Source organism: Ictidomys tridecemlineatus, chromosome 6, assembly GCF_052094955.1.
Source record: "Ictidomys tridecemlineatus isolate mIctTri1 chromosome 6, mIctTri1.hap1, whole genome shotgun sequence".
NCBI classification, from domain to species: Eukaryota; Metazoa; Chordata; class Mammalia; order Rodentia; family Sciuridae; genus Ictidomys; species Ictidomys tridecemlineatus.
In genome coordinates this window covers 193,493,558-193,513,267 of record NC_135482.1, presented here as the reverse complement: position 1 = coordinate 193,513,267, position 19,710 = coordinate 193,493,558, and the positions used below count along the sequence as shown (strand labels likewise).

Here is a 19,710-nt window from a genome sequence, read left to right as displayed (position 1 = left end):
TGTGCCTTTTCACCCTTTGTTCTGAATACTTCTGTGTGTCTTGAAATATTTGTCTTTAAAATCAAAATTGGTTTCCCTCCTTTTGTCAGATGTATCTCACTATATCCATGAAAAGTGGTTGAAAATGTGTCAACTTTTTGACTCAATGTACTCTTAAAGAAAAAGAAAAAAGAAGAGACCACCTCTGGGTTGTCCGAGAGGAAAATCATCAAAATTTAAGGAAATATAAGAACCATCTCAGCAAATTTGCCCTATCTTCTAATAGTAAATCTGTTTAAACCCAAATTGTCATTCAAAGCAGAGTAAAAAAAGAGTTAACTGGTGGAAGTTGGCAACAGTCTTCTGAGAAAATATAAAAAATGAAATGTTCCTTTTGTATTCACTTAACATTTCCCCTATGTTTGCAAGAAGTTAAGAGAAGGTATGTGAAAAACCAGTAGTAAAATATCAAACTCTTCATGACTAAACAAGCAGATTAATGATCAGAGGGAACCACACATTTCAGAATCCTTTTATCCGGTCTTTACTATGTGCCTAAGCCTGTGAGTCGCAGGGACGGCTGGAATTGATCGCAGCTGTGGGCCTGCCCACCGCACATGCCCCATCTGTCAGCGATACAGATGGGGTCCATGCATGTTTTCTCCCTGTGATTAACCCTTGTTCATTCTGATGAAAAAAGAGTCTAATGTTCCCCAAACTTCAATTGCATGTTCGCCACTATTTCTGATATTATTGTGCTTATAAACATTATATCACCAAGAATATTTGACATGTCCCTAGTCCTTTTGTAATTCACTGTTAGGACTTCTCTGATTCAGAAAGTAAGGTTAAAAGGGTCAACATCAATGGAGGTTTTATTTCCCTTCTAAAAACTGAATTCTGCGTGTGTGCTTGGGTGTACACAGGCACTACCTTGTGTGGTGAGTATGTGGTTAATAGATTCTATCAGATAAATAAATCTATTTGTTAAACTTTGAGAAGATAAATAATAGTAAGCACCAGTAACAAAGGGAAGATCTGGCATCCATTCAGCCCTAAAACCCTTGGCAGGTTTCTACTGACAGCATGAGTAATTTAATGATCAGTGGATATACAATAAAGACTGCCTATATTTTTTCACATGTCCTTTGTTTTTGGAAAAAAAATAGGAAACATGCTTACAGAGAGGACATTTCCATTATACTTAACTTTCTTTTTTTTATTTTCTAAACTTTCAAATAGAGATTTGAAGGTAGTTAAAAATGTCTGTAGTAGTATCCAATGAGAATTATTCGGTAAAGTATCCATTTTGATACATAATGTTTTGTTATAAATCTTTCTCATGGAGTCTATCAAACTAATTTTTTTCTCCATAAGGTAAAGTTATGCAGTCTGCCGTGTGGTATTATTATTGTGTTGGCTTTGCCATGTTTTTTTCGTTTAATGTCCTCATTTGGTTTAAATGAAAGAAAGATTTCTATAATTCAACATTCACTCTCAACTTATGGTGTGAATAGATAAACAAAATATCAGATTCAAAAGGCCACTGGGAAAATATTCAGGAAAACAAACCCTTCAGCTTATTAACTGATGAGGTGCAAAGCAAGAATATGATATCTATTGACGAATTCACCTTTTTAATTTGGCTGTAACTCCTAAAAAAAGGATCACACCACTAAGAATTCAAACACAACTTGAAAAAGTGATCATTCACACTAAAACATGTCAAGATGCATAATGGAAAGAGAGATGTTTTCTATTTAACTGAGTAAAAATTAATTCCTGTTAAACAAGAGGATCATTTGAGCAGTTTGTTATTATCCAAACCCAGACCATGACAGGAATAGGCCACACTGGAAGCATGGCTGGGTCCTGGGAGGAGCTGAGCCAGTGTGCAGTTCTAACATTGTTGTGGATTTTATTCCTTCTGAACTGAAGACCTGGCTCAAGGAAGGTACTAAGAATTCCAGGTTATCTGCAGGTGGGGGGGAAATGATGGGTCACTGTGAAACAATCTCTGGTCAAGGCCGAAGGCCTTTTCTACCCATTGAACCTTGAAACCTACTCTGTGCCGCACAACACTCCTGGTGTCCATGAATGGAGCCCATTGTAGCATTAGGCCATCAAGAATCATGCCACTAGGGAAAGCATCAACAAGTCCTTGGAAGGGTCACCTTCAAAGAAGACGGCAGGGCACATGAGACGAAGGTCAGCCTGGATTGCTTTCCTGGTTATTTGATGCCTCTCATTACAAGCAATCCTTTGTTTTTGCCTAAAAGCATTATTGGGTATTTAAAGACAACTGTAGAAAAAAGAAACCTCAAAAGCAAAACAATTTATAATGTATTTGGGTCTTCTACCATATTTGGTACTGAAAGTACTTCTATGAAACAGTAGCTTCAGTATGACCAAGGAGCTTGTTAGAAATGGAGACTCTATGAGCTCACCTCAAACGTACAGACACAGTGTTTGTATTTTAACCAAATGCACAAGTAATGCTTTCATATATAAGAGTTTGAAAAACACAGGTTTATGGGACCATTAGAACAATAAAATATTTCCCCTTGTGGGATCAGTCAAATTTAATACACAGATATTATACTTTCATAAGTGTGCATTTGTGTTTAAGGAAGACACATGTGCACATTTTCTGTGCCCCTCATGAACATTTTCTCAAGTAGTGACACCAACGATTCATGATCATTCGGTTTATGTTGTAGACAGAGGTTTTTTTCAGGTCTCCAAATAAAACATGCCACACTTACGTGCAAGTCCATTTCTGCCTGAACAGCAACTGTTTATCACAGATGAAGGTCAGTGTTATTTTCAGTCACTGAGCTTACCAGATGTTTTAGTCAGCTTCTTTATTGTTGTAACCAAAAGACCTGACTGTAACAGCATCGAAGGGAAAAAGTCTATTTGGTGCTCATGGTTTCAGAGGTCTCAGTTTGAAGATGGTCAACTCGATTGCTCTGGGCCCACGTGAGGCAGAATATCATGGTGGAAGGGTGTGGAGGAGGGAAGCTGCTCAGGACATGGCAATCAGGATATACAGTGGGTACTCACTCACCAGAGACAAAATATAAAACCTACTGAACTACCTCCTCCAGCCACATCCTGCCTGCTGAGAGTTACCAACTGGTTAATCCAGTAGGTTAGGTTAGAATCTCGTGATTTAATCATTTGGCCTCTAAACTTTCTTGCAATGTCTCACACGTAAGTTTCTGGGTGACACTACTTACCCATATAGCACCACCAGAGAAGAAATCAGTGGCAGCAGTAAATAGCTCCAGTCCAAGGCCTTTCTCACAGTAGGACAGAGTGAGCCATTGTGTCAAATGGATCCCACATAGTTCTTCAGAATCCTGAAGGACACATCAAAGCAAACCGTCAATCCAGAAACTTAGCCGTGCTTGCCTCCATAAATGAAATGAAACTTTAGAATCCAGAATCCCATTAGTCAGAGAAATAAGACAATGATGGGAATCGGGATGCCACTTCAGAATGCAGCTGATAAAAATAATGCAGAGAGTGATTTGAATTTCTCAGAGGCACTCATCTGAGTCTGTGCATCACCCTGCTCTAACAGCGACAGATGGTTAAGAATTAATGGAAGGAAGACACCAAAAAGCACTGAAATGATTTCAGAATCAACTTCCCAAAATGTGGCATATGGCTGGAAACAGATTCTGTGTTACGCCTGCGAGGTCCGGGAGGTGAATTTTTGTCTCAACCTGTTGTTTTTTTGTTTTGTTTTTGGGGTTTCTTTTTCTCTGTCTTTTCCCCTTTTCCTTATTTCCCTCTGTCGCCTTTCCTCATGATCCAGCATATGAACAGTCTACAGTCAAGAGCTACTGAAAGCTATTTTTTAAACTCATATGCTCACCGTAGAGGTAGCCATGCCGGTACTGTGTGTTGCCCTCGGTGGGAAGAGCTGTTATTCTTCTTTAGCTTCTCAACTTTTCCTTCCTCCTATTCTGAAAGTCATGACAAGGATAAGAAACGTTTTGTTTCTCAGAAATGGAGTAACTAATTCTATATTTGACTCTATTTGTCATTTTAATGAATAACAAGAGGAAAACACAGGGGAGGGGTGAGGACTTAAAGAGGCATTGGACTCTCAACCACACTGATGTTGTGGGTTCCAAGAATCTCTTTCTTTGTATTTTATTTCTGGAGATAACAGCTTAAAGCTGGAGAGACCAATACCTTACTTGCATAGAAACTGGTGATTAGTTTTTCTATGTAATGTATGCCCCAAATCACCTGATTTTTTAAAAAACAGAATCTTAAGACATTTTTAAAGTACAGGGTGTAGGACTCAAAAACTGAGTTTCCTGAGGGCTTTATTTTAAATGCTCTATTAATCTTCTAATAGAGAAGAGTCCAAGCTAGAAATAAGAAATGTGTTAACCATTACTTCAGCTCGGAACCCTTCTGTTTCATATTGAACTAGTTAGTCTTTGAAGGAAGCCATGCAAGTTACCAGAAGACCTCACCTGAAGGAAATTATCTGGACTTCTAAGGCCTTAAATTCCACGCAGTGTTGCCTACTCTGAACTCTTCATTTCCTCTGAATCCCGCATTTCTCTGTCTTGTCTTATTATGCATCTCTATCTGAAGGCATATTTCATTATTTTCCATTAGTCATATTAAATTTTCTTCAGTTTCCTTTGGCGCTGTATGAAGCCTTCAGGAAACTCAGAACTGCAGTCTGTGAACTGAGTTATGAACTCAGGATGGAGACCATTGGGATCAACATTCTGTCTTTCAGGAAACATAAACAAAGCCATTAAGAGTCCCAAAAATATAGTCATGGTTTTATAAGCATTCGATCTAACCATTTTTAAAATCATTATTATATTATTTTTAGAAATGTTAAATTCTAATTTTTACAATTTAAAGTATTCTAAAACTTTAATGTGATATTTCTACAATGCTCACCAGCCTGAGCATCTAAATATTCTTTGTATGTTCAACACCAATTTTCCCTGATTAATATTAATATCATTTGTTATATTTTTGATATATACATTATAAAAGAAAATGCATATCTCATAACATTTGCTCTTGAAAAAACCACCTTGTTTTTATTATTTGCTTAAAGATTAAATATTCACAACTCCTCTAATAAAAATGTGAAGTTTAGTTTGCTATTTGCTGTTTTATTTAAAAAATTTGTTTCCATAATGAATGCTTTTCCATACACTTTTATAGAGAGAGAGATTTAATATATGTTGAACATAAGTACCACGATAAGCATTTTTTATTTCTATTGGGAATAAATATAATATTTTTTGTACTGGAGATTGAAGTCAGGGACACTCAAACATTGAGCCACATCCCCACCCTATTTTGTATTTTATTTACACACGGGGTCTCATTGAGTTGCTTATTGCCTCACTTTTGCTGAGGCTGACTTTGAACTCCGGATCCTCCTACATTGGCCTCCTGAACTGCTGGGATTACAGGTGTGTGCCACCGCGCCAGCTAATAAAACTTTCATTGAACATTCATTATAGGTAGTAATATATACACCTATTATGTGCAAGAGGAAACCAAGGCTTAGACTACGTAAGTGAGACCAAGAATATGTGTCAGTAAGGTTGGAAGAGGACTCAAGTCCTGGGCATAGCTTCAGCGTCCTTCCTAATCCTCAATGCCCACAGCTAACTCCCTCTAGCAAGAGAATGTGAGGCACTGCTGAGCTCTCCCATATAATTTCCCTTCTTACTATAATCCATTAGGTTTTGCTTGTTTTCATAGCTGCAGTATTTTAGTGGCTCATATAACATTTTATGGCATAGGGACTTTATGTTTCTGGCCAATCCTTTGTCATGTTTGATTTTGATTGGATATATATTTGCCAATTCCAATTGTGGTCCATTTTATTTTTTCCTAATATTTTTCAATATTGTGTTTAATTAATTTTGCAGAGGAATATTTCTAATTCTTAAAGGTCATCCCAACTATTTATTTCCTATGCTTATATTTTATCATGTAGTTTAATAACAGTGTTTATCCTATAAGTAAACTACCAACTATTACTTAGAGGTCTTTGATAAAAATGCTTACTGGAATATATCTCAAGACCAACACTTTAATCATCTTGCTCATAAATATAAAAACAGTAGTACTGTGCTAGTTTGTTGATAAGACTTGCATAGAATTGGATAGAAAGTTAAATGATAAGGACAGTTATTCTTTTCCATGCCTCTCACATGTGAAACCAGCACAGCTTAGATGCCTTCTGAATTTTTATGTCATTTTTTTCTTATGGAAGGAAATATGTGTTTCCAGGTTGGATTCACAAGAAGGAAGATATATTTATATATTCATCCATTTTCTCTTCCATGATTTTAGTGAATATATATCCAATCAAGCCCAAAATATATTTATTTAACCTTAATCTTAAGCAGGGCATCATGCATCGATGAAATGAAACCATAAGATCTGCAGAGAGCATGGCCTGATTGGCTGCATATTTCACCTTGAGTCCCAAGGCCTTCCTGTACTGCTGACTTGCTCTCATGTGAATCCATCCACTTAGCTATTTCAATATGATGTAGCCTCATGAAAAGCAAGTATCTCCCTGAGGATCTGACTTCCTACCAAGAGGACAAATAATCAGCAAGGAAAATGAGATCAATGTATGCAGCTTGCATGGGTGTTTGCAGAAGGTGTTGAAACACAAAATACATTATACAAAAAAATGTGATATGAACATATGCATTGGCTTCAGGAATGTGGGATGTTTTGGATCTCATTTAGATCAAGGCTGCCTATATCCCCTGACGACAACATTCTGCTTTCAGGCTGAATTCTCTCACAGTCTAATTGTAGGTAAAACCCTTCTAAAAGCCCTAAATGCACCTGCTCTCTTGGATATGAATCATGTGAACACAACAATGATTGTGTTCTCCAGTTGTCTATAAAGGAGAGCTCTGAGATTCCTCTAGAACCTGGGTCCCCTTCACATCAACAGTCCTCTCAGTATCCATGACACTGAGTCATTGAAAAAGGCAGGGATGGATGAGTAGGAAATTCTATGAGAGTGAAATTGACTATCAACATCTTGCCATATTCCCTCACACCAACAAGATAGAAAATATAATGTTCCTGTAGAATTTATATTTTTGAATGTATAAATCCATCAGTAAGTGAAGAAATGTCATGAAGTATATGCTTGAAGAATAGTTTCTGTCTCCTTTTCTATTTATAACATGTTTTTCATGTATGTATTGTCCTCTTTAATAAAAAATTGAGGCAAATCTTGTCCAAATAAAGAATAGGACAAGAATATATATATATATATATATATATATATATATATATACACACACACACACACACACACACACACACAACACACACACACAACACACACATATTCTTTTTGTGATATAAATAGATATAGATATATAATGATATATATATATATATATATGCATGTATGTATTCCACAAAAAAAGATATTTCTATATATGGATATGCACATATTTTATGTACATGTCTATTAAAGGTATTGAATACTTTTATAAAGAATGTATTGAATATTGAAACTATGTTTCTTAAATATCAAATATTGACCACTAAATGTACTAATCAGATGTGTTTTCATTTGCATATTAAACATGCACATATGCATGAATACCATACCTATAACTTGAGTAAAATTTAATTTTTTTCTTTCTTGCAGTTTTTATCTAAGAGAATGTCTTCTATATGTGTGATTTCTTAAAATCTTTAGGACAAATTACTGGGGACCTTTGCTGGAATCGTTCAGAAAACACCAAGCCCTTGGTAGACATGATCTACACCTGAAACAGACTAACTCTCAAAGATTAGTGAAGACTTTGGACATTTTTTTTTTTTGCATGCACTAGTCTTCACATCTTCAGAACTAAGAATCCAGTCTACTAAAATGACATAATGTAAACTCTGTGGCTCCCCAGCTATTTATCTGTCAGGTGCGAAGAGAGGAGAGAGGCTTGAGTTGACAACTAACCATCGGCCCCAACAAATAATTCCTCACAGTGACTCGGTAGGGAGTTGTGAGAGGAGTACGCAGACAACAAACAGAAAGTTGCAGTCTTAGGGAATAAAAGCAATGTGGTTTTCCTTCTTAATTGGGTAAAATTAGCAAGATAATTCAACACACACCACAGGAAGTACAGCGGGCCTGGGGTCATCATGGTGCCTTCAACCAAAGGTTATCATTTTAGATTTAGAAGCGCCTTGATTGTCATACCCTCATCACTCAGGAAGAGTGCAGTCTGGACATATGTGTGTGTGAGTGTGTCTCCATTTCCTCATTTATAAAAGAAGCACATGAAGAGCCACGGTTTACATGTAACTGAGGGAATCATCCATTCACAAGCATGTTGAGCTGACAGATTAATGGCAAAGGCAAGATGGTGTCATGGGGTGCCTTACCGTTTCAGGAAACATGGAGGCATATTTCATAATGATTCCAGCATACCGCCTGTAAGATACCTTGGCAGTTACCTCCTCTGTGTGATTAGAAGATCCTGAGGTCCACAGGATTCCATATCCCCAGTAAATAAGTCAGTGTTGCCTTTGCTCTATTTAATAAAAACTGCAAATCAATGATTAAGCCACTTAACGAATGATTATTGGATTATCCAAATTTTCAATATATAATGTTAAAAACTGAGTGATGTTATCATTGTGAAATATCAATTGGGTTCATGTCATGATGATTCTGATCTAATTAATCTCCAGGCAAGAAAGTTCCTTATGTGGAGTTCTTGAACAAAGACCGAGATGTTTCTATTGAATGTATCTAAAGTCAAACATTTAGTTTACAATAAGACAAACCTGAATTCCAAATACATTACATCCATTTTCCTAACTTTCTGCAATACACAAAATATAATGAATCTAAACAAACACATTATATTGTGAACATTTAAGTCAAAATCTTCATTATTAAGCAAAGATGCCTCTGAACAATTGCAGAGACATAATTTTAAAGGAATCGGGATTATTCCAGATAATCCTCCTACATTCCTGAAGTCCCAACTTGTGCTGCTTTCAGCTGAGAAATGACTGCACACAGAGCTCTGTATTCTTCAGATTGTAGGCTCAGTTGTCCCCTTGTTACCTATCTCTTACATTTTATGAAGTTTGAAGTCCTCTTCCTCTCTTATTTAACTGATACATAATTATTTATTGATATTGCATCCAGAAAACATTAAGTACACTGACAATAACTTCTCAACATACCCACATTATTTGCAAGACTGCTAACCATATTTAGTTATATGCCACAAATGCAGAGCAGCTAATTGGGTATGAACTGAACATATTTAAATACTTGACAAACTAATTACATAGCACATAAAGTTACTCTTTACTTACTAGTGAAAATTCATACTAAATTTGTTAGTATAAAGATAGTGGTCAAGATAGATGGGGTAGTGGAGCACACTGTGGAAGGGCTTAGCTAGAACCTGACATCAGAGCAGAGGTCGCCGTAGCTGACTGTTTACTGAAAAGCCACAGTGTATCTTCATCAGCCCCTTTGGAAAACAAAAAGCCCAAAGAATCACACTTCCCAGCATGGTACCTCTTTTAAAATAATGTCTCTGTTTTGCATTAAGCCCTTTGAAAAACATGTATGGTTCCTCTTATTTCTTTGTTCAAAGTCGGTTGATGTATTTACATGAATAAATTTTAAATACCATCAATTTTGAATATCAGGATGACAAACTCCTAAGATTATTTTCCCAATGGCTTAAAAACAGATCACAACACACAAGTAAATTAACCAGCAATATCAGAACACAATAAAAACAAACAAATTGCTGCTTATTCTTCATTTCTCACAAAAAAATAAATTGAGTGTGGAGGACAAAATATTTTGTGAATATTAAAAACAGAATGTTAAAAAAAGAGTGGTTTTTGGCTTAAAGTTATGTGAAAAGTAGGTCTCTGAAGATGCAGAAACTTCACATAGAAGCCTACTCTGGACCTTTAATAGGTAATGTGATTTTCACAGCTATATTAGATATTTACAATTGCATATTATAAATCCTCTCCCAAATTAAAAAACAAAATCTAAAATGTTGAATGGCTGCTATGTGTATTTTGTCAAAACCTTGAAGTATTATGTACCTTCAAAGGAACAAAAAGAGGTGACTGCAAATTGTCACATGCTTAGTCTATGTATTTATCTAATTGTGACAAGCAAAAGAGCATTAAATAAATCATATTCTATCTTCAGGCTAAACTCATTCCTATTAAGGGTGAGCATTTTGTATGTGCTTAATATTTGTTGTTATATTACAAATAGCTCATGTAATACCATGAAGCTTCTGCAGAATGGCCCGCCTGGAACTATTACCGCTCTCTGAAACGTGTTGTATTTTGCCTTTGGTGAAACCTTGCATTTGCTTCAGCTGCAGTAATCCATTATCTGGAGCAGCTACCTTGGTTGCAAATATCACTAGTCCCTCCCAATGTTTAAAAATTCTTTGTCCAAATAGATATCAGAAGAAGAACTTTTCAGCATATCAGTCATTTGCTTTCTTCTAATAAACCAAGAGACACAACACTTAGGTTGAAAAATTGCATTTAGTACTCTGAACACAACAAAATATTTTTGCTTGCTACATCTTAATGATTAATTTTTATCAGTGTTAAATATTTCCTATATTCTGCATTTTCTGATAATTTAGAATATTTTTACTATTATGAACTATTAGAATAACTTTCCAATTGCATTTTATAGATGCTTATAATTGAAATAATTTTGTATGAAAAAAAACAACTTTATAAAAAAATGCTACAAGTGTGTGTGTATATATATATGACTATGTATAAATATTTGTCTATTTTTACAAAAATATGATTCTGTTTTTGTAACTTCATTTCTCATTTTTCACTATTTAGAGAGATTTGTTCAGATTTTCTTTTTATCTCTGTTTACGTTTTTGTCTCTCAACAGATAGACTAATATCTACCACATTTGTTTAGGTCTTTTAAAGAATTTGACTTTCAATCATAGAGGTTTCCTGAGTTTCAGGAATTTCGTATTTTCAGTTTTAGCGTGGAAGGAGATGAAGAGCTTGAACCTGGAATGCCCAGTACCACAGCTATAAGGAGACTGGCAACTAGTTCTCTGCACAATGCTGTTAGTTAGATGACCAAACTAACTTCAAAATGCAATGCTAACATATGTCAACAGAGAGAGTCAGCTATCTACCACTTATTACCACGATGAGATTTTTGTCTAGTAGATGTTTAAAATATGTTGACAGAGGTCGTAGCATGTCACTGGCTTGGGTGGCAAGAACATTTTTAAAAACATCTACTATTTCCAAATTAACGTAAGCATCCTGGCAATATACAGCAGATTACCAAGTTAATTTGAAACTAGACACCTTTTGTTTTAAAGAATATATGTAAGAATAATGGACAAGTACTCTTGGGGGAAGACAATTTTGCATCCGTATCTTGCATTTCTAGGGACATCCTATAGAGCAGAGGCCATGGTTATATTTGTTCAAACTCTCCTTTCCAGGGTGTGTTTATAGCAAAAAGCTTGCAGGGTAGAGACAGCATCTTGCTCTCTGAAGCAAAAGGGCATATTTTTTATTGACTTGTATAATAAAAATAATATCTTCTTAAGACATAAAAAACATGTTCAGGTAGGTGAATATCTTCCTTTGCACAAAATCTTCCAAGTAGTCATTTCCATGATTATTTAAGCTATCACCATTTCCAGACAGTAAAATAAGATACAGTGGAAATCCAGGTCAGACATCATTCTTAACTCCTAATTAACGGGTTGGCTGACCTTTAGGCGTATGGAAACACATGGCTACAAAAGATGCTTGGGAATGTGGTCTCCACCTGAGTCGCCATGTGTTCAGAATAAAATGAAAGGGAGATGGATATGAAGAGAGAGAAGAAACACCAACACGAGTCCTAAAAAGATAATAAAAGGCGGAAAGTTTCTGCTGTAATAATCCAGAAGTGAAATTTAAGGTAAAGCTATATGACAGACTTGGGTTTTGGGTGAACATTAAAAATAAATAAACCAATGCTAAAATACTCAATAAATCGTAAAATATAAGCGCTGTCAAAATTGAGAAACTAGTCAAAATAAATAGACATATAACTATGGGTCAACAATGTGTTGACTAATTTAAAAAATAGTTGAATAATAACAAAGGTTGGTAAGGATGTGGAGAAAACCTTGTAAACTGTTGGTGGAAGCCTAGTACAGTCAACAGATAAAGTAGAATGAAGGTTCCTTTAGAAACTAAAATATGATCCTGTATTCCCGGTCCAGAGTATGTATAGGAAGAATTTGAAATCAGCATATCAAAAATTTCTCTGCCCTCTCACATTTATTGAATTTTTTTTTAATCCCAGGATACAAAATCCAACTGAATAGTCCACTATTGAGCAAATGGATAAAGAAAATGCAGTATACATGCACAGAGAGATATTGTTCAGTCTTTAAAAAGAGGAAAATTCTGTCATTTGCAACAACATAGACAAATCTGGAAGACATTGCACTAAATGAAATAAACCAGGGATAGAAAGACAAATCCCCATGATGCTCTTATGTAGGGAACCAAGAACAGCCAAAATCATAGACACAGCACAGAAGGGTAGACGCCAGTGCTGGTGAGCGAGGGGCATGGAATGGAAATATCTTGGTCCAAGAGTACAAGAAGTTTCAGTTTGACAGAGGAATGAGTTTGTGAGTTCTACTGCACTGCACAGTGAATGTAGTTAAAGTAATACATTTCACAATTGCTGATAGAGCACATTTTACATTTTCTATCCCTCAGAAAAATAACTAAGCGAGATGGTAGATGTGTGGATTAGATGATTTAATCATTCCATGAAGTGTGCCTATAACAAAACTTCACATTGTAACCCCCCAAATATATACAAGTGTATTTGTCAATTAAAAATTATCAAAGAAGAAAGGAACAAGTTGTAATCTTGGTATCTCTTAATTTAAAAAAAAAAAAGAAAAAAAAACACAGCGGCTATTTCTTGGTGGTAGGAGGAAGTTGGCAAAGGATAAGATAAAATATAAGGGAAAATAAGACTAGTAAGGAGTTTACACAGATGAAGAGGGCATAATGTAAATTATGTGATTAAATCAAATTTTTCCTTTCAAAGTCTAAAAAATGAGGCTCTTTATATTATATAAAATAACATTAGTCTCAAATACCTTTTGATTCACTACTACTTACAGATTCAAATTCAAACTTGTTATTCCAACATTTAACTATTACCAACTGGTGATTTTTATTATGATTCAATTCCTTTATTGTGTTCATTATTATTTCCCAACATCTCTTGCTGGTTTATATTTCTATGACTTTAAGTCACCCTTCAGTTTCCTTGTTTCTTTCTGATCCATTATCAATTCCTGAAAGCTGCACCTTTCCTTTAAGTCCTGCAAGGTGAGCCCCTGGCTCCACCATCCCCACACCCAGCCACCATCCTGTCTGCTTAAAAACCATGATAGTTTTCCCAGCAGTTGTTCAATTCCACCATGGTGCTATACAAACTTCATATTGCTCAGTGGTAGAACATTTGTCTAGCACGTGTGAGGACCTGGACTCAGTCCCCAGTACCACACACACATAGGTAGGTAGATAGATAGATAGATAGATAGATAGATAGATAGATAGATAGATAGATAGATAGATAGACAGACAGACAATTGCGCAAGCTGAGTATTCTTCTATGAACTGAATGTTATATCTTTGCCCACAAAATTGCAGGAAGTTTGCAACTCATCAGAAGGTACCAAACGCCTTGCCTTGGACTGAAAGACCCAACTGATTTGACACATTATTTGGTTCGTTTCCTCCTCTGAGTTCATCCTTTGCCCTCTTCCACTGACTCACCCTGCTCCAGCCATACTGGCCCCTTCTCCCCTCACACAGGGGTGCTTCTGCCCAAAGTCCCGCACCTGCCTTTCTCTCTGCTTGGCCCTTTCTTCTGCAGAACGCAAGGCTTCTTCTTTCAAATGTCTGCTCACATGTTAACTTCCCTCAGGTCCCTTTAAACATAATTGTACCGCTTTCCCATCACTCTCAGTCTTCCTTAGCATTCTGCACATTTTGGACGACACTTTACATTTTATGTGCTTATGGTTCATTGTCTGTCCCTTCTCCCTATTTGACTTTAAGCTCTAAGAAGATGGGAGTTTGTTTATTTTATTTTATTTTATTTTTTTGTTCCTCCCCCCCGCCCCGCACTTTGTTTTTCTAAAAGCAATTTCTCCATTTCCAAGAATATGGAATTGCATTTATTATGCAATCAGTAAACATTCGCTGAGTGAAATTTGTGTAATTTTTGTGTGCTGTTGATTGTTCTGGAATACCCATCTTTCAATTTTCAGACCTTGTACATTCATTTAGAAACCCAGGACAAATACCATCTCTTCCATTAGGCCTTTTTAATTCCCTCAGTTCTAATTAAATGTTCTCTCTGAAAGATTTCAAAGTATTTTAAATTCCTGTTATAGACTCTTTCACATTGTACCATGCTTTCAAGTTACTAAGTACATAGCTGTTTCCCCAGTAGAATGTAAACTACTTTTAGTTATGGCTATATTGAGAGGGGCAATCTGCCACAGGCCCCGAGGGTCCCTTGTATGTGGGATTGCCAGATAAAATAAAGGATGCCCAGTTACATTTAAATTTCAGATAAACAACAAATGCAATACTTGGAACACACTTATACTAAAATATTTATGCTCCTGAATTTCAATGTAAATTCTAGACTATCTCTGGGTTTTATTTCCAACCTTGCTTAAGGCATAAAGGTATACATAATGTCTTCCAGAAATGAATGTAAGTAAATCCTCACACTCCATGGCTCTCCATTTCAATTCCTTTCAAATACCCGCTGATACTGCCGCCCTACAACCACTTATTTAGACAAACTTGAAGAATGTAGCTGCTCTTAATTTATTTGAAAATTACAATGAACTCATTAATAACCATACTCTATACCTCTTCCTCTCCTCCTACCATATATTCCCAACAGATCAAATCTGTACCTTTTTTCATTCAAGATCAATTGGAAATCATGACAATGGAATTTTTTAAAGTACTTGTGACATTAATTACTCACATTGTAAAAATACATTCCTATTATGAAATAATACTTGATTTACAGAGGTGCAAAGACAAGTTGAAAAAAAATCCTATATACAATTTTCCCAATCCCCCCAAGTGCTATCGTCTCATATATCAATGATACCTTTGTCTGAACTAAGAAGTGTTGGTACAATGTGATCAACCAACCGATTGCTTGACTTGGTATAGGTATCTCTGCTTTTCCCACTAAGGCCTGTTCCCTCCAGGATCCCACATTAAGTTCAGATGTCACATCTTCTTAGGTTGCTCTGGGCTGGAAAAGTATTTTAGTCTTCCATTGTTTTTATGATCTCAAGGTTTGAGGAGTACTAGGTAATTTGTAGAATGAGTTATTTTTTTCTTTGTTTTGACTCTGAGAAAACCCAGAATTGTAATCCCTTGATTATACCCTTTATTATCCCTGTTTAAGAAGAACAGCATGGAGGTAGGGAACCCTTCTCTTTCCGCCTTACCAGGGCCACATATCGGCAATGTGAACCATAACCTCATTACCCGCTGGCACAGGAGAAGGTCATGTTCGCCAGTTTTCTCTACTGCAAACATGCAGTTTTCCCCTTTTCATGACAGTGATTTACTTTCATTGCATGATCTGCTGGTGATTCACTTTCATTGCATGATCTGCTGGTTCATAAGCTGCCTTTCAGCCATGTGCTTGGATAGGCATAACTTTTCTCCAAATTATATCTCTCTGTTAGCTACATATTTATTTTCCTACAGGTACAGTTACATTTTTATTTCCCTACAAACCTCAGCTCAAAATCTCCTATAAACTAAAGAAACAAGGCTACCATTAGTATCAGATTTTTTGGATATAGAAGCAAAAATATTAAAAGTATGGTGCAGAGTTTGTATTTGCCTCCTTAGAATGACCTTGGAGTTCAAAATGAAGGCATGTTCAGACTGTCCACATATCGCTGTATAATGCTATTAGACTAGAATGCTGAAATAATAATTTGGAGCTAATAAATTAAATAGATGTAAGTAATATTTACATTACATAATTTTTTTCCCAAGGCAAGGTATAATTCACAGGGATGACAATAGAATCCGATCTATTATTATTAACCTTAAGTTGGATTTCCCAGGAACATATGGTGGAAAAGACCAAACAGAAGAATTCTAAGAAACCCTGATAAGGGACGCAGGAGGAGGGAGTGGAAAAGAAAGTAGACCAGGCAAGTGTTTCCAGTGAGTGTGCTGGAAATGATGAGATCTTGCAGCAGACAGATGCGCACAAGAGGAAGAACCCCTCTGCATGCTAAATGGCTTGATTCCATCAGCTCCAGGTGGCTCAGTGTCTCCCAGGTGCTGCTGGTGTTCTGGGGTACACTATCTTCTGTGGCGAGGGAAGTCTGGGTCATGTGGGGTCCAGCAGTCTCCTGCTAACTACGCACAGGGGACAGGTGCAGCTCACACTTGTAAAATGGCAAATGTTTCCAGATATTGTAGTGTGTGCCCTGGGGATTCCCTCCCAAAGAGAATGGCTGGTTATGGAAAAACCAGTCAATCATTACCTGGTAAAAGTCTTAGGATTTGGGAATGTCTGGGCTGTGGTCATTCATAGTCTGTTCAGGGCTCACCCACCTCATACTAATTGTTGGATTGGCAACCATTAATAAATTACTCCATTCTCAGGATGAAATGTTAGGACCCTATTTTTTGTTTGTAATTTTTCTTTTCATAACACAAGGACACAGGGCAACAAAAACTTTTAAATATGCATCAATCATGCCATTTTTAATGAATCCCTGTCAGTGCTGATAGCTTCAGTCTGCCATAGTCCGAGCAATTGTAAAGCAGTTTGTGACTTGCTGCAATCACCCTTTTAGATGCTTTGAATCTGTTGCCTCTGGGTCTACTCCTGATATTCCATGTATCTCAACCACCTGCTTTTCCTACTGCTCACCTGACTAACTCTTGTCCATTCTTCAGTTTTCCACTGATGTATAGCTATCTTCTGAGACCTGTGGTGATTCACACTTGCCCCCCGCCCCACCACCTCTATAACCGGTATGCTGACTGATTCTACAGGATTGTTTTCCCATCACAGTATTTACTAAATTCTATAGTATTGCTATTTGGCTCTGCATTGAACACAAACCCATTTCCAATACTCATCATCATCATGCAAGACAACCTGTCACGTGATTGACAGTTCCCATCACTCATTCTTGTTTACTCAGAGAGAAAACCATATCTTATCTCAGGTGCAAGGGTTTCTGGCTACCTCTGCCACTGCCAGACTTTGTTAGAAGATCATGCAAGGGGATGATCATGCTTCCCTCTGTGGCAGAGTGACACTGCAGTCTGCATCTTCAGTCACTCTCAGGAATCTCAAGTTGGAATTCCAAATAATGCTTCTGTTTGAATCTCAAGATTAAAAAAAAAAAACAATTAGCTGTTTGGGAGGAAAACTTATAACAGAAATTTGAACATGAATTTGTGACTAAAAGTAAGGGTCACAGAAGACATTCTATGTCCACGTAGTTTCTATAGGCTTTTAATAAGGAATTGTCTGGGTAATCTTACAAACTAACAGCACCTGAACAAGGTATGAATTCAAAACACGATTGTTGAACAAAATGTGTATTATTTTACTCCAAAATAACAGTAACTTCCACTGCAAACCTATTAAATTGGTGAAAATACAAACCACAGACAACACCAAAAGTACATGGAGTCCTCCTGCATGGCTGATGGCAATAAGAAATTACGGCCACTTTGGAAGACAGTTCTGTTATGTATCCAAATATGCTTTAAATATATGTTTACACAAAAACATGCACATTGGGAATTTTAATGGTGGGGGAGGCTACAGGTGTGTGGTTCTAGGACGCACATGGAAATGCCAAGTGCTTTCTGCACAATTTTGCTCTGAATCTAACACTCTTCTGAAAAAGTAGTTATAAACTGGTATCCGTTAAGTGCTCCTCAAATCCTCTCTTCCTGTGAGGTATAAGAACATTTTAGCACCCTAAGTCTATTAGTAAAGAGCTTAGTGTTTATAATATTGATGACAAATGGCTACGTTAGGAATTTCATAGAGATGTGCAATCTATCTGTTCAAGAGAACTGCATGATGTATTGGTCTGTTCTTGATCCTGCACTACTGAGAATTATTTTAGAACATACGTCTTAATAACTTTCATTCTCACCTTGGCCATATGACATTCTCACATGGCATTTATAAAGCATTTGGTTGAATACGAGAAGGTAAAGGATACAGCTCCTTTTTAATGCGGCTCTATGTTACCATATTGTCAAGATCTCATGGTTCATTATTTAATTTGATGAGGAAAGGACAAGAGCTGAAGGTGTGTAGTGTACACAAGCAGCCACTTCTCACCTCAGAAAAGGGCCTTCAATGTGAGTAAAGCTAGGGAGCCATTGTGAGTTGGAGTGTGTGTGTGTACTTTTATGTGTTTAATAAAATGTCCCACTCAGCTTTGGTCGAGAGCACTGGTTGAGAGAGGAAGAGAAAGGACTCAGGGACTTGGCTATTTGTAGGGAGCAGGGCATGTGTGGGGTACAGAGCTCATTGGACCAGCTCAGTGTGTGAGAAAGAAAGTGTCATTTAGGTGGCAGGAAAGAAGGAAAGTTGGAAGACGTTTGGGTAAATAGAGAAGCACGCGAGGAGCACACTTTGTCTGCCTTACAATCTTGCTAAGGAAACAACATAGGAGGAAGAGGAAGAGGGGTAGGAACAAATACAGAGGTTGATAAAATATTTTGAAAGTTTTCTGACTGGATACCACTACTATATTAATTGTTAAACCTAATTTTATTTTAGTTTCTATCAGTTTTTCTTCACAAATTTTATATCTTGCCAATGATTCTAGCTTCTTTCTCTTTATCCCAAGAAAACATGGTTGGATTTTTAAGTGAACATTGGATGAACTGTCCATGGGGGACAGTGTTAGGTTAGTCTCTGCTAGTGTGGCCACTGGCCCCTGGTAATTTCCCTCATTTTGTTTGATTAAACATTATCTTTCTTTTAAATGCTGGAAGTATCTCCACCAAGCATGTGATAGTCAGAATCTGTTTGGCTTCATAGTTCTATTTATATCTACCCCAAATACAATTTAAATTTAGGCCTTAGAGACTAACCATATAGAACCTCTAAGGTACCTAAACAGGGTGACTGAGCAAATGTCGGACACATACAAGAGACACGAAGGTAGATCATTTGGGAAAATCAGTTCCTTGAACCCAAGGAGCACCGGACAGCTCAGATGTAGCGAGGCCAGGCATTCCTGTGTTTATCAAGCAGAACTAAAAGCAGAAACCTGAAGCTGCCAAATCTCCTTCTCTGCATCTGTTGTGTTGGCTCCACCCACCACCTTTCTCATAGTAGCTGGCTTCCTCCACGTGGTGGCAAAACCGCGCCAAGGACAACTTCCAAGATTCAAATCATGAGATTTGGTCCAAACAGAAATAAAAGCTCTTTCTTAAATCTACTGGAAAAAAAATCCAAGAGAAAGACCTCATATTGAGTGTCCAGTGCTGGGCAGGCCAGTGGCAGCTGGAGGCTGAGGTTGCAGCAGGACAAGCAGCCCATTTCACT

At 36.9% G+C, this 19,710-nt stretch overlaps 1 long non-coding RNA gene across 1 annotated transcript in view; it reads right to left on the bottom strand.

Annotated features, from left to right (window-relative positions):
* Positions 1 to 2,489: 2,489 nt before the first annotated feature.
* Positions 2,490 to 19,710, bottom strand: part of LOC144378447 (uncharacterized) — a 47,384-nt gene continuing 30,163 nt past the window's right edge. The window contains exons 3-4 of the long non-coding RNA XR_013440088.1: positions 3,866 to 3,956; positions 2,490 to 3,344 (exon numbers count right to left, since the gene is read on the bottom strand). This is a non-coding gene — a long non-coding RNA (uncharacterized LOC144378447). The remainder of the gene's footprint in view (positions 3,345 to 3,865; positions 3,957 to 19,710) is intronic.